The sequence below is a fragment of the Thermobia domestica genome, chromosome 4 (assembly GCF_964235325.1).
Source record: "Thermobia domestica chromosome 4, izTheDome1.hap1.1, whole genome shotgun sequence".
Lineage (NCBI taxonomy): Eukaryota > Metazoa > Arthropoda > Insecta > Zygentoma > Lepismatidae > Thermobia > Thermobia domestica.
The window spans coordinates 311,444,508-311,458,446 of record NC_137457.1 but is presented as its reverse complement, the minus strand read 5'-3'; the positions used below and the strand labels follow the sequence as shown (position 1 = coordinate 311,458,446).

General features: G+C 32.5%; 1 protein-coding gene across 2 annotated transcripts in view; it reads left to right on the top strand.

Moving 5' to 3' along the window:
* Positions 1 to 13,939, top strand: part of LOC145684313 (host cell factor-like) — a 44,429-nt gene that overhangs the window by 12,124 nt on the left and 18,366 nt on the right. Inside the window, exon 2 of one of the 2 annotated variants that reach the window (XR_014131274.1) lies at positions 2,798 to 3,076. The exons of the other annotated variant lie outside the window; for it this stretch is intronic. The gene's annotated coding sequence lies outside the window, so the exon portion shown is untranslated. Of the gene's footprint in view, positions 1 to 2,797; positions 3,077 to 13,939 lie in introns of those variants that run through there. 2 annotated transcript variants of the gene reach the window in all.

The following is a 13,939-nucleotide window of genomic DNA, read 5'->3' as shown; positions in this document are numbered from 1 at the left end:
AAAGAAACGCTTATGTATATATTTATAAACTAATAAGTAGATAATAATTAGGTATTTCACTAGAAGCTGTTACATTATAGTCTATAATAGATTTTGGTTCAAAATACATTTATATTCTATAAGTTGACCCTGTATCTACGTTGGCCATTTTTCATTGGAACCGATGGTGACGAACACAAAAAGGTTTTACTGTACTATGACTGATATACTTAGGACGTAGTACTCTTTACTCGTGCAAACAACCTTCAAACAGTGTTCAGGCTAAACGTTATTTGAAAAGAGGCAAAAGAATTATTATACTTAAAAGAAGCAAAAATCTGAAAAAAGAACGTGAAAAAAAATACCATTTTTATTGAAAAAAAAAAGAAAAACTCCACAAAAAAGTTTTAACATTACGTGTAACACAAGCAGTAATTAGGATATGTTGTTTATTCCAGGGTTCCTACTGGTCAGGAAAAGTCAGAAAAAATAGTGCAAGTCAGGGAAATTCAGGGAAACACTGGAAATTAGGGAAAGTGAGGGAAATTTTATAATATATATTTTTTCTAACATCAATTGTACGCCAGCTTTAGTTTAGCCAACCATTATAATACCTATTTTGTTTTTATTGCTGTTTTCCCTTCTATATGCAATTTTATTTTTGTTGTTGTTTATTTTTATCTTCTACATGCAATACTTTCTTTTTCTTTTAGGTAATGTATGTATAGAATAAATGTTCTCATATATAAATATTCGCCGTTATTTATTCCTTATTGATATGATAACGTCATCCGATATCTGTCATAAAAGTCAGGTAATTTCCTGCCAAAGGTTAGGGAAAATCAGAGAAATAGATTTTTCCAGATCAGGAGGAATCCTGTATTCTTAAGGCCCCAACTAAGAAGGCGTTTTCTATGAGTTATTTTTGTAAAGACAATCAATCAATCATTCTGTGAATGTTTATTTGGTTAGTTTTTCCTGTGTTTGTAATTCATCCCTCCGCATGATGTTCCGTTTGAAACGTGTGAAATATAAGCGGAAGAAAGACGCGACCAACTTTTGCTTCAACCAATTAGCAACTCATCTTTCGATTTTTTTTATATTGTAATACCATTTCAGTGAAAATAATAAAAATAAAAACAATAAATAATTAATAAAAAAATAAATATTGCAGTGTTCGTTTTTCTTGAAATTTGCCTATTGTGACATTGAACTAACTCACACTGAGCCCTCCAATGATTTTTACTCACGACAGAAAGTAAGAAATAATGTTAAATACATGGAAAAAATAGCAGATATGTATTACAGGATTAAAAATTCACGAGAAAGTGAAATACCGGAATATCGATTCCTTGCTAATTTAAGGATGATGATGATGATGATGATGATGATGATGATTATTATTATTATTATTATTATTATTATTATTATTATTATTATTATTATTATTATTATTATTATTATTATTATTATTATTATTATTATTATTATTATTATTATTAATCTCAGTTTAAACCGGATTCAGCTTGATGATCTGACGGCCGTCTCTGGCAAGTGCAGATTATTTGAAGAGTTCTTGTCCAAAGATCTTCCTGACTATATGATAGGTGTCTGTTATTACTGATTTTTGAAGGTTTGTTAGAAGATGTTTTGCGTTTATCTGTTCCAGTTATGTCATACTACTTTTAGAGACAATTGATGTAGCTGAGATAATGATTGGCCTTGCTGTAACTTTCTGACATTTCCATAACTTTTTGATTTCTCAGCCAGGTGTACGTATGTTAGAGTCAGTGGTACTGTTACATCTATGAGAATTCTTGGTTCGTTTTATTGATAATACTGATGTCAGGTCTGTTTGCAGGTACCGTTGCATCCGTTCTAATTTCTCGATCCCAGTTATTATTATTATTATTATTATTATTATTATTATTATTATTATTATTATTATTATTATTATTATTATTATTATTATTATTATTATTATTATTAATATATTATTTCATTTTGTTTAATTTTGCATATTGCGTATTTAATTTTGTCTTAGAAGTAAAAAATGCCAGGCAGTGCCCTCAACATGAGATTACAACAACTATCATTTGACTCCTGGATCAATGTTCCCTTCTTCCCTAAATGATCATATTAAGAAAAATTCGGAACTTCGATATTTGTCCTGGAAATACATTATCTAAGAAACGTGTGCGTCGAAAGAGAAAGCTGCTTCTAATATTTATCCATTTTTTGTAGATTATCTTAGAAATATTTATTATCCTTTCCTTAACTGCTTCTGCTCCACATTAATTTGAAATTTATTTGTGTGGTTGTTGCCTTTAATTTGTTCATAATTATAAATTTTTAAGTATTCTCTTGTCGGATAATTATAATACAAACTTTTTCTCTGCATCATTTAGATCTGCAGCAGAGTAATTGCTGATAGATACTATAAGTTACATAACAATCAATTATAATAATTTTCTTTATCTCATAAACAGTATTTGTTAATATTAATTAACGGATTATTTAACAGATACAAGAATTAACAGATATTTTTTTTTTAGAAGATACAGATATAAGCTAGTTGTAAACCTATACTGAAGAATTTTGAATATTTCTCACAAAAGGTAGATTTTATTACATCTTTATAGTTATTTAAGTTGTAACGGGTCTCAACCCTTTGAAAAACAAATTTATTTGTGATTTATTTGCAATCTAAAAGTGAATTAATGCTTTGTTAAAGTATTTAAAGAACATATATTTTAGATATATAAACAACTAAACACTTTTCAAGGATCACGTTTTATTGACCTGCTTATAATTTCAGTAACTCACGACATTATGTAAAGATGGGTTTGTGAAAGTAAATTTACTCTCTTACCTAAGCGAAAGGAAGGATTATCACCATGATGCGTCTTTCTTCAAACAAAACTATTTCGTTATACGTTGTTCATATTACAGTTGCCAAATCATGTGTAGTGTGATTAAACTTTTCTTAAAAAAAAGAAAAATGTATGTAAATCTTCATTATGTTATTGGAATGATTTAGTATGTGATTCCTATGTAATAGTATTGCATGTTAATTAAACTGTCTATTTATAATGATTATCTATTTCTTATTTGAATTACTTTTATCTGTAAACGTACTCTTTTATTTATTGAATAAAATATTTAATGTGTAATATTACTAACTGTACTGTTTCGATGTTCTCTGACAGCTTTGGTCAGCAGATTTTGGTAATTGAATGCAACAGATTTCACTTCTTAAGGTTTCATCTTGCGTTATTCCATGTGCATTGAAAAAAAATTCTTATAGTTGAAACCTCTTTTTTCGAAAGTCTATTTGCTGTGAAAAACAGAACCAAGAAAAATAATTCTGGTTTTTGTTGAGTGAGTTTTGATCCAGAGTTCCAATTTTCTATTCCTAATAAAGAAAGATTCGAAGTAGATCTTTCAATTTGTAAAGAGGTCTTATGGAGCAATTGTACCTTTATGAGATGTGCCTTGAGGTGGATAGATGTTTAGATAAGCCTGATATTGGAAAATCATAATCCTTAGCGTCCCTTACATATTCTTTAATCCAAATTGATGCATTTCTTTTAGTCATTTTAATGTAGATTTAAAGCTATTGACAAGTAGCAGAAAGTAACCTAATGTAATACAAAAATTATTATGTAAACAATCAAAATTTCTCAGGAGTTTATTTTGTTACTTGCAAAATGTCTTCGTAATCAATTTTGTATTGGTTACGTTAGAAAAACGTATTAAAGCCGAAATGAGTGATAATTTCTCTTTAGGTTAAAAGAATGATTATAGTATAAGGAAATACAAATTGGGAGCTCATGAAACATGAATTAACACATTAAAACGGTTTTCAAAATTTGTAATCTGCTGCTCGTTCCCTACTTGGGACCATCGTACTCAGTGGTAGAGCATTCACCTCCGGCGCATGGGTTCCTGGTTCGATTGCAGCTTCCGCGAAATAGAATTTGTGGTAGACAAACATCGTATGCGTGGGTTTTCTTCTGTTTCTCCCGTTTCCTCCCACTTTCGTCATCCCACCATATCATCGATCTCATCATCACTGTCTCCCTAGCCTCGGCGCGTCTTCGTGGGACGCTAAAATAATATATATACTTATTCTTTATGGATAGTTTTATTATTTTATATGTATTCAATATATATATTTCGTTAATTTTATTTATGCATTTTTCATTGAATCTCAATAATATTAAATCTAATCAGTATGTGAATTGACTGCGAGGCTCGTCTGGTTTCTGGGGTTCCTGGACATTCTTTAACTGCAGCACTATCAGTGCGGCGGAATTTGTGAACAACATTCTTGATAGCCAACCTGGCATAGCCAGGTTTTCGATATATATGGGTAAAGTCGTTCCGCACCTGTGCATACGTTATACTAGGCACCAGGGCAGAAATATGGCTATTCATTCTTCTTTGGTTAGCATCCTGTCAAATTACCTGCAACAAAAACAAATTACATTAACGTTTCACAGAAATTTATAGTGATTTATGATTTATACAGGCTGATTCTAAAATCACTATACATCAAGGAATGCCGTCCATAACCCCAGAAACCAAACTCCGTCAATTTGCGTACTGATTATATATATATATATATATATATATATATATATATATATACCATAGAGCACTATTCTACAAGTCAAAATAAACCAATATATATGCACTATATGGCAACGTCGTAGATAAAGAACCATAGATTATATCTGTCAAACCATCAAATAATTACATCGATTTTTGTCAGATGACGGTCCGTGGGCACCATTTTTAGAACAGGCAATATATATATATATATATATATATATATATATATATATATATATATATATATATATATATACAGAGAATATGTTTGTGTGATGGCTATGAATAGGGTAAAATTCGCCCTCCTTGTGAAAAATATTCAATTCACACACTGAGTTTCATGCACTTTTTTGTTTCAACTAGCATTTTCAGATAATTTACTTTCGACAATATTGCAGTTATTATCTTTCGTCAGTTATTTATGTATTTTCTCTTCTTTTTCTAACTTGTCAAAAATTTCCGCGTCTACTCCGCTAGTCTAGTGGCTAGTGTGTGTGCCTTTGGGGCAAGTGATTCCTAGTTCGATTTCCGGTGGGAGAGCACAAAAATTTAATTTCACAACCATTCACCTTCACTAATCATCTGTCTCCTTTAGCCTAGGAGTTTCTCAACCTATTCTCCGCGTACCACTAGTGGTATGTGAGTCGGTTTTGGTGGTACGCCTATGGAAATTATTGAGAACTCCCTGCTCTAGAGGGTATAATCGTGGGACGTTAAACTAAGAAATTTCTTTTCATTTTGAAAACTACCGCGAACGGTTATTTCTTTCAAAAAAGCAAGTTAGCTTATGAGTGATACTAGAAGATGTTACTTTCTTCAAATTATTAAAGTTTGAGTTCAACTTCATTATTACAAGTTTTTTTCTTCCGGTCTGCGAAATCTGGATAAATGCGATTTAGATGATTTGCATGCTTAGCAACATATGGACATCTATCTGAATTTTGTACATTAACTTTGCCACATTTTTTTTTATTTATAGAATTCTTTATAATTATTACAACAATCCAAAAGCATAATAGCAATTTACACATATGGTTGGTACCTTAAACATTGTTGTGGTTGTCTAAGGGTCTAGAAGAAACTAATTTTAAAAGCATAATTTTAGAAAATAAAGCATAATTTAAAATATATAGCACAATTCTTGAAAAATTCTGTTTAACTGCAAGTTTAACATACTGTATTATTAAATAATATTTTTTAAAACCAATATTTACAACGCAAAATCATTGAGAACATAAGAATGCAACAATGAAAAGCTTGTTTCTACTGCTGTAGACTTCTTTTCGGTGTAATTCTTTGATGTGGAGAAAAAAAGTAAAAGAAGAAGAAAACTCCGTCAACAATGAATAGTGTACAAGAACTCCACACTGTATTGTTATGTATGCCTCTTGAATTTGAGCACTTTCTACTTTTTGGTGGCATCTTTTACTTTCCCTTTCTGTATATACGCACCTCTAAGGTGCACACAAGTGATAAGAAAAAACTTACTCGAGCAGATATCTCTTTACAGTACATTAAGTAGAAAGTTCATTAAATATGAAAGAAATTGGTTGCATAAAATATTAATAAATAGATCAAGATATTTAGAATATTTAATATATAGTAAATATTATACATTATACATAATTAATGTAAAACAATGATTGAAATTAACAATAAAGCATAATTTGGAAAAAATAAAGCATAATTAAACAAAAAATAAAGCATAATGTGGGTTGCTCTAATAATTATATATTCCTATTTTGCCTCTTTCTTAAATAGTAGTAATACCTTCAACCTTTATGTAAGAAATTGCTTCTTTTTTATGTAAAGAACTTGATTTAGGAAATAAACTCTTTGGGTTCCTTTTTCCTTCCTTCCTTACTCCTTACTAAAAATTATGAAGAGAAAAAGGTGGGGGCTTTGACCTATTTCACCATTTTTTTTTCACACGCTACCCTAGCCAGCTGTTTTAAGCTGGTAACAGGGAAGCGGGTGAGGTTAGATTTACATCGAAGTTGCAGCACACGAGTCTGACGTATTGTCATCTTGTATTATTATGGGAGTCAAGGTGGAATAAAACGAGCCCTGCGCGGCTTCTAACCCCCTTCACTCGCTCACGCTTGCTCAGCTATATTTCGTAGCGTAAGTAAATCACTTTTTATGCATTATATGTTACGTACAAAACCAAACGAGTATTATTTTTTATTTTATTTTAATGACAAAAGTGTTATGAAAATTTTTAAAATAAGTTTTAAAAAATCCTTGGCCCGAGTTTGAACACACGCCAAAAGCGACTTTCATTACTAGTCTGTGCACAACCACGAGGACCCACAGCATTTGATTTGTGCTATATGTATGCTACATGGCGAGAAACGGATAACTACAACCAATCAGAACAGTGTATTTAGTTCCTATGGCTAGAGTCTAGCGTGATTAAAATATATGCATTTCACCTACTTTTTTTCATTCATTTGTTTTTTGAGGTTCACGAATATTTCACATTCAGATGGTTCCTACTTTTTGTCATTCATTTTTCTATATTATTGTCCTTAATATTAATAATTACCATAGAAATCATTATATTAGTAGCTATGTGAACCAAAATTCCTACTTTATTGAAACAAAATAGCAATTTATTATTTACGAGTTTAGAAACTCAAGGGTCACGGTGGCTCAGTGGTAGAGCGTTCACCTCTGGTGAATATTATTCCTGGTTCGATCCCAGCTCACGCAAAGTGAGCTTTGTGGTGGACGAACACCGTGTTCGTGGGTTGGGTTTTCTTGTGGCTCTCTCGTTTTCTCCCACCTTACTCATTCCAGCATTGCCTTCATTTGTCAGCATCATCGTCTCCTTTAGCCTAGCCGGCATAACAGTGGGACATAAAACTTAATGGAGTAAGTACAATAACTCACAAGAAGACATGCAATACAAGTATATAAAAAGGGAGAAATGTAAATAAGATTTCATTTAATTTCATTTTGAAACTCACGGCAGATTATTTTATTTCAAATATTTTTGTTATTAAACTATATGCTTCTATGTTGTTGCTTGCTAAAATTGACTGAATATTAAAAAGGCCGTGAAAAAAACGAAGATAGAATAATTTAAACATGTTTTTTTCTAAATGTGAGGTAAAGTTTACACTGAAATATTATATGATTTAATGAACCTATTGCTAATGAGCAGGAGCATAGTGGTGAATCCAAACGTTTCATTATGTACAGTTTCTTCGGAGTGAGAGCAGTATTTAATATGCCTTATTATCTGTATAATATCCCGACTATTCCATTTTCTTTTTAAGTCTAGTAAGCAGGGATTGTAAAGTGTTGAGTTGAATAGACCGTAATATTTTCCTTGACCTTGTCGAGATGTTGGATTTTTGCTCATATACTCGCTTTTGAAGTTACATTGAAAAATGAAATAGAAATTGTTTTTAATCTTGAACCCAGCCGTGGATTTTTATTTATTATAAGGCAGCCTTGAGCTATGACCCTTATTACATATTATTTGTTATTAGTTGAGATTATGTATTAGATATTTTTAATCGATGAACCATTCAGATTTTTAATTCTGTTCTGTTGTGTCCAGTAAAATGTAAATTGGTTAAATAGCACCTGCATTATTTCATGTCACTAAATGATTATTGCAATAATAAGGTTGTTGGTTACTTACAATTGCTTTTATATACACGTGTGTGTGTGTAATAGTTCGATTTACGAACTGGTGTGAACAAATTATTTATTTTAATGTAAAATTATTGATATTAATGTTATATAAAATGCTTACTACTATGAGTCTTTCGCTAGATATTTTATTTTTTATAATTAAATTTCGTTGTATTTTAAGAATTCTATAATTGTTTGAATTAAATTCCAGTTATTTGTTGTCAATATGTAGTGCCGTGCCTTGGGGAAGAGAGCCGATAGGGGCGACAGCCCCGGGCGTCAAAGGAGGAGGGCGCAAAATTTGGAAGGAATAAACAAAAGATATATATATAAAATGGAAGGAAAAAAGTAATTAAAAGTGCTCAAAATCAAAGAAAAGCAGGTTTACTTTTGAACATTTTCTTACGCTTCACGATAACCATGGTGGCGCTTCGCGGTTGGTCTATCGACCTCACTCATATGTACGGGAACGCCGTCGTATACTCTCGCCCTGCGCGCTGATTTTCCACGGCACGGCACTGTCAATATGTTTTGAAGAGAGTAAGGTCCATATCCCAAATGCCTATAAATTTTGTCTAAAATATATTTCCTTCCTTTTTCGGTTTTCTCAAGGGAAAAAAAAATCTGTTAGACCAGTATGCTTTTGCACTAACATAAGTTTGTTGCAGTTTTATTTATTTGATATAATTTGATAAAAATTGTTCTTTGAATTACGAAATGCTCATCTAATCATTTTTTATTCTTTCTCTTTTAGTAATACTGAATTTAAGGTGTAACTTTCTACCCTTTGTCACCTATCACATTTAATTTTAAGAAAATTGAACTGAATTTGAATAAAACAGTATCAACTAACAAATAAATAAATAGATAAATAACAATGTTGACTGATATGCACTATCCCTGTAATGTAAATTATGCAGCATTACATCAATTAAAAATTAATGTAATTTCTCAGTTATAAATTAATATTCGGCCATCCGTGCCGGTTCAGTGGATAGCACGTGTGGCTATTGTGCACAGAGCACGGGTTCGATTCGCGGTGGGAAAGAACTAAATTTACAATCATTCACTTTTATTAATCATCTGTCTCCTTTAACCTAAAGAGCAAAACGTCAAACTAAAAGTTTGATTTAAAAAAACAGTAATATTCCTTTTATACTGTTGGAAGGATTACCAGGTTTTATTATTATTATTATTATTATTATTATTATTATTATTATTATTATTATTATTATTATTATTATTATTATTATTATTATTATTATTATTATTATTATTATAGAAATCAACTAACAGGATACCCGTTCTTCGCTCGGGAAGAATACGTTTCATTTTGGACATAAAGGGCCAAATTTGGATTTAAACTGCATCGGAAGTGTCACTGTTTGTTTTAGCGACCCCAAAAACTATGGTTTCGACACTAATATTGCCCATTTTAAATCATTTTTATATACTCTTCCCCTTCCTTTCCTCCAAGTTGCGGAGGTGAATTTGGATTTAACCAGCATCGGAAGTGTTACTGTTGACCTCAGAGACCCCGAAAAGTATGAATTCGGCACTAATATCGATTATTTTGCACCATCAAAGCAAAACAATAAAAACCATCCCAGGCCCGAACCTTATCTATGTTGAAAATTTGATCGAAATCGGTCGGGTAGTTCAACAGTTATTAAGTCACAAATATAGTCACTTTCATTTATATATATATACAGGGTTGGCTGGTTTAAACCAAGGTTTAAACCAGCTGGTTAAAAAAAAAAAAAAAAAAACTGGTTTAAACCAAAAAACGAAAAATGTTTGTAAAAGTGTAAGTGTTTGTAAAATCTTCATGAACACACATTTGTGGGTTATCACGTTTCACTCCCGTATATTATTCGTATTATATTCAGACCTAAATTCCCCATTCATTACTCAAAAAGATTAAGTTTATAAATGTTTATTTTGTGATTTTTTTGCAGTTGTTATTATTGTTATGTAATTGCAATCAAAGAAAAATTCTAAATATTGTTTCGTTTCAATGTTTACTATTAATAAGATACATCGAAATGCCGTACTTTTTGTGTGTGTGTGTGTGTGTGTGAGAGAGAGGGGTCATACAGACCCCACGAGAGGCATTTAGTGAAATGAGAAGTATCTTTGGTACCTATTTATGTATAAATGAGTCTGAGCCAAAGTAGACTCAAATAATTCGTATCTTTATTCACTTTTCGTACTGATATGCAAATTAAGTCGTTGAATTTCTTTAATTTGGACCAATAAAAGTCGTTGTTAACTAACTTGAACTAAATTAGTTCTTCTGTACTCCGTAGTACTTTGAAATTGTCCATATGTAATTTTGTGCAACTGTTTATCTTTTTGTCCTTCTGAAATGACTCTTGACAGTTATATTAAGAAGCATGTAAAGATCAGAACAACGTATTTTTATTAGGATTCCTTCGTGAGTGAGTCGGCAGACGTATCGCATTTGTGGCCAATTAGTCCTGGTTCCGAGTTCAAATGGAGGACAATTTCTCTCAGATGTAACTTGAGAAGTGGTTTTTATTCCGCTTTAAGCTTATGTGACCCCTTCCAGCGTAACCCGGTTGTTGCATAATAACATCAAGGCGAAACAAACTTATTTCTGTGCATATATGATATGAATATATAGAGCAAATTATTTAAACCAAAAAAAAAAAAAAAAAAAAAACTGGTTTAAACAAAAAAAAAACAGTTTTTTTGTTTTTTCAATAAAAACCATGGTTTTTGCCAACCCTGTATATATTTGGTCTAGGAATTAATTCGTGCGGGTGGACAAGAGATGGCGCAACGAACGGAGCGTCCCACAGTTCCGTGTATCCACACATGTGTTGCAAACCCCTGTCATCGCGTATCGTTCGTAGTATAGGGCAGTGGATTAAAGCGTCAACAACACCAGTTTGTTGTTAAGTGAACATGGCGCAATTTGTGCCTGATAAAGTGTTTTTGCGGGGTGTCCTGCTGCATTACTTTAACATGCAGAAAAGTGCGACTGAAAGTCATCGTATTTTGGTGGAAGTGTATGGTGACCATGCTCTAGCTGAGCGAACGTGTCAGAAGTGGTTTGCACGGTTTAGAAGTGGTGATTTCGGCTTGGCAGACCAAGAGCGAGCTGGACAGCCAAAAAAATTTCAAGACGAAGAATTGACAGCATTGCTCGAGCAGGATTCGTGTCAAACGCAGGAACAACTTGCAGCAGCATTAGGCGTTGATCAAACAACAGTCTCCAAACGCTTGAAAGCCATGGGAATGATTCAAAAGATGTCACATTGGGTTCCACATGAATTGAAAGACAGAGACGTTGAAAGACGAAAAACCATTTGCGAATTGCTGCTTCAACGACAGAGCAGAAAGGGGTTTCTGCATCGAATTATTACGGGTGATGAGAAGTGGATCCATTACGAGAACCCTAAACGAAAAAAGGCCTGGGTGAAACCAGGTGAACCAGGTCCATCACAACTAAAACGAGATATTCACTGTGCAAAGGTTATGCTGTGCATATGGTGGGATATGAAAGGTGTGGTGTACTATGAGCTGCTGCAACCGGGTGAAACTATGAATGGAGAACGTTATCGACGACAATTAATGCGTTTGAAGCAAGCTCTGGCCAGAACACGACCAGAATGGCAGAACAGACATGATAAACTTATTGTTCAACATGATAACGCTCGCCCACATGTCGCAAAACCGGTCAAAACCTATTTAAAAAATGTCGGATGGGAAGTTTTACCCCACCCGCCGTATTCACCAGACGTTGCTCCTTCGGACTACTACTTGTTCGATTGCATGAACAACGATTTGATTGGACAGCGGTTTACTTCTTCAGAAGATATCGAAACATGGGTCTCTGACTGGATCGCTTCCAAGGATGAGGACTTCTTTCGCCACGTAATCCGTACATTGCCTGACAGATGGGCGAAAGTGGTGGCTAGCGATGGACAGTATTTTTCTTAAGGTATTTATATATTTTGTGTTTGTACTACAGCTTCAATGTGTGCGTACCAACCGCACGAATTAATTCCTAGACCAAATATATATATATATATATATTATTATTATTATTTGTTCTTGAATTAACATTAAATATGAAATTTTAACAATGTATTTGAATGAAAAAAACAACTTATATCCTTCTAAACTTATTCATGCATTGCAAGGTTTTGTTTTACTGGGTTACTTGTAATCAGTTAAAAGTAATATTGGATGATAATAAATATTTTATGTAAGATTTATTTTAGAATTGCATTTCTAATTTTTATTTATTTATTTATTTTACAGAAGTTAGTAAATTGATATAATTGTTACGGAAAGGATTCGTATGATGATCTAATTCGTTTCCATTCTTTTGAATAGATACGCACAAGTGGTTATTTTTCGGTTAGATTGATTAAGTTGCTATATATATATCTATCTCTATTTTGTATATCTTCTTATTCTATTTACTCAAAAATTAAATGTTAAAATGTTTGACGGTTAACTCGTACCTTGCTGGACTGATTTCGATGATTTTGGTATATGAGTGGGTTCTGGTGTTTAATACATTAGTTTTCGGGAAGGGCTTATGCTGAGGAAGAGGTGTAGAGGGGTATAAAAATTTATTCCAATAATACAGTATCTTATGAGACCGTCAAGTTATAAAGATAAAACTCGATACGTAAATTCCTTATTAAAAATAAGGGGAATTTCTCAGCGTTCTTGAAATTTCCGTTTTGAGGGAAGCATTATATATATATAAATAAAATGAATGTAATGGTGCTTGGCGTCATCTCCTTGTAAACTGCTCCATCGATTTTGATGATTTATTATATATAAGTGGATCGTGGCTTAACTTACGCTTTTATAACTATCGGCATGGGGTGAGGAGGGGTTAAGGATGGGGTGGAAAGGAAATGAATTTAAAAATCTAAAACTATCGATATTAGTGTATAATCCATGATTTTCAGGATCACTGAAATAGAAGGTGGCCCTCCCGATAGTATTTGTATCCTAATTCATCCCCCCATCAGCAAAGGGGTGAGGAAGGATGGGACACGAAGGAATCGAAAACGACAGATGTTACATTAAATTACTCATGATTTTTAAATTCTAAAATTTCGCGACACACCTTAGGGGACTGCGTGACACCCCAGGGTGTCGCGACACATCGTTTGAGAACCAGTAAACTATACCGTGCACTGCCGAACAACGAGCTTAATGAGGGTACATTGCAACATGAGTTCCATGTTAATAGACAACGTGGTTGTCGTAGAGCATAATTTTTTCCTGAATAATCCCTGAAGTGGAATGTAATGTCTGCATTCAAAACGTTGGAAATCAAAGTTCACCCGAGAGCACTTACTTGAATCACGTCATCAGGAAAGATTCAACTCTTTCATAGTTTCTTATGTTTATAGAAAAAAAATAAGTTTAATCTCGAATTTCTTAAAAGTTACACGTGAGAATATAATCAATATCAGATAAACTATGAAGCGAAAGACCCAAGATTTTGGGATGTTCATTTTTTCAGTTGTCAGTAAATGCTGCTGTTACATTCATACGTATCATTTTATTAAGTTCGATAAGATTTATCGATTGATATGTCCTACTGTTGGATACTTTCAGTATACCTTAATAATACCCTAGAAATTATATATATTTATGTAATATTTAGTATATATAGTATATATATACACAGGGCTGG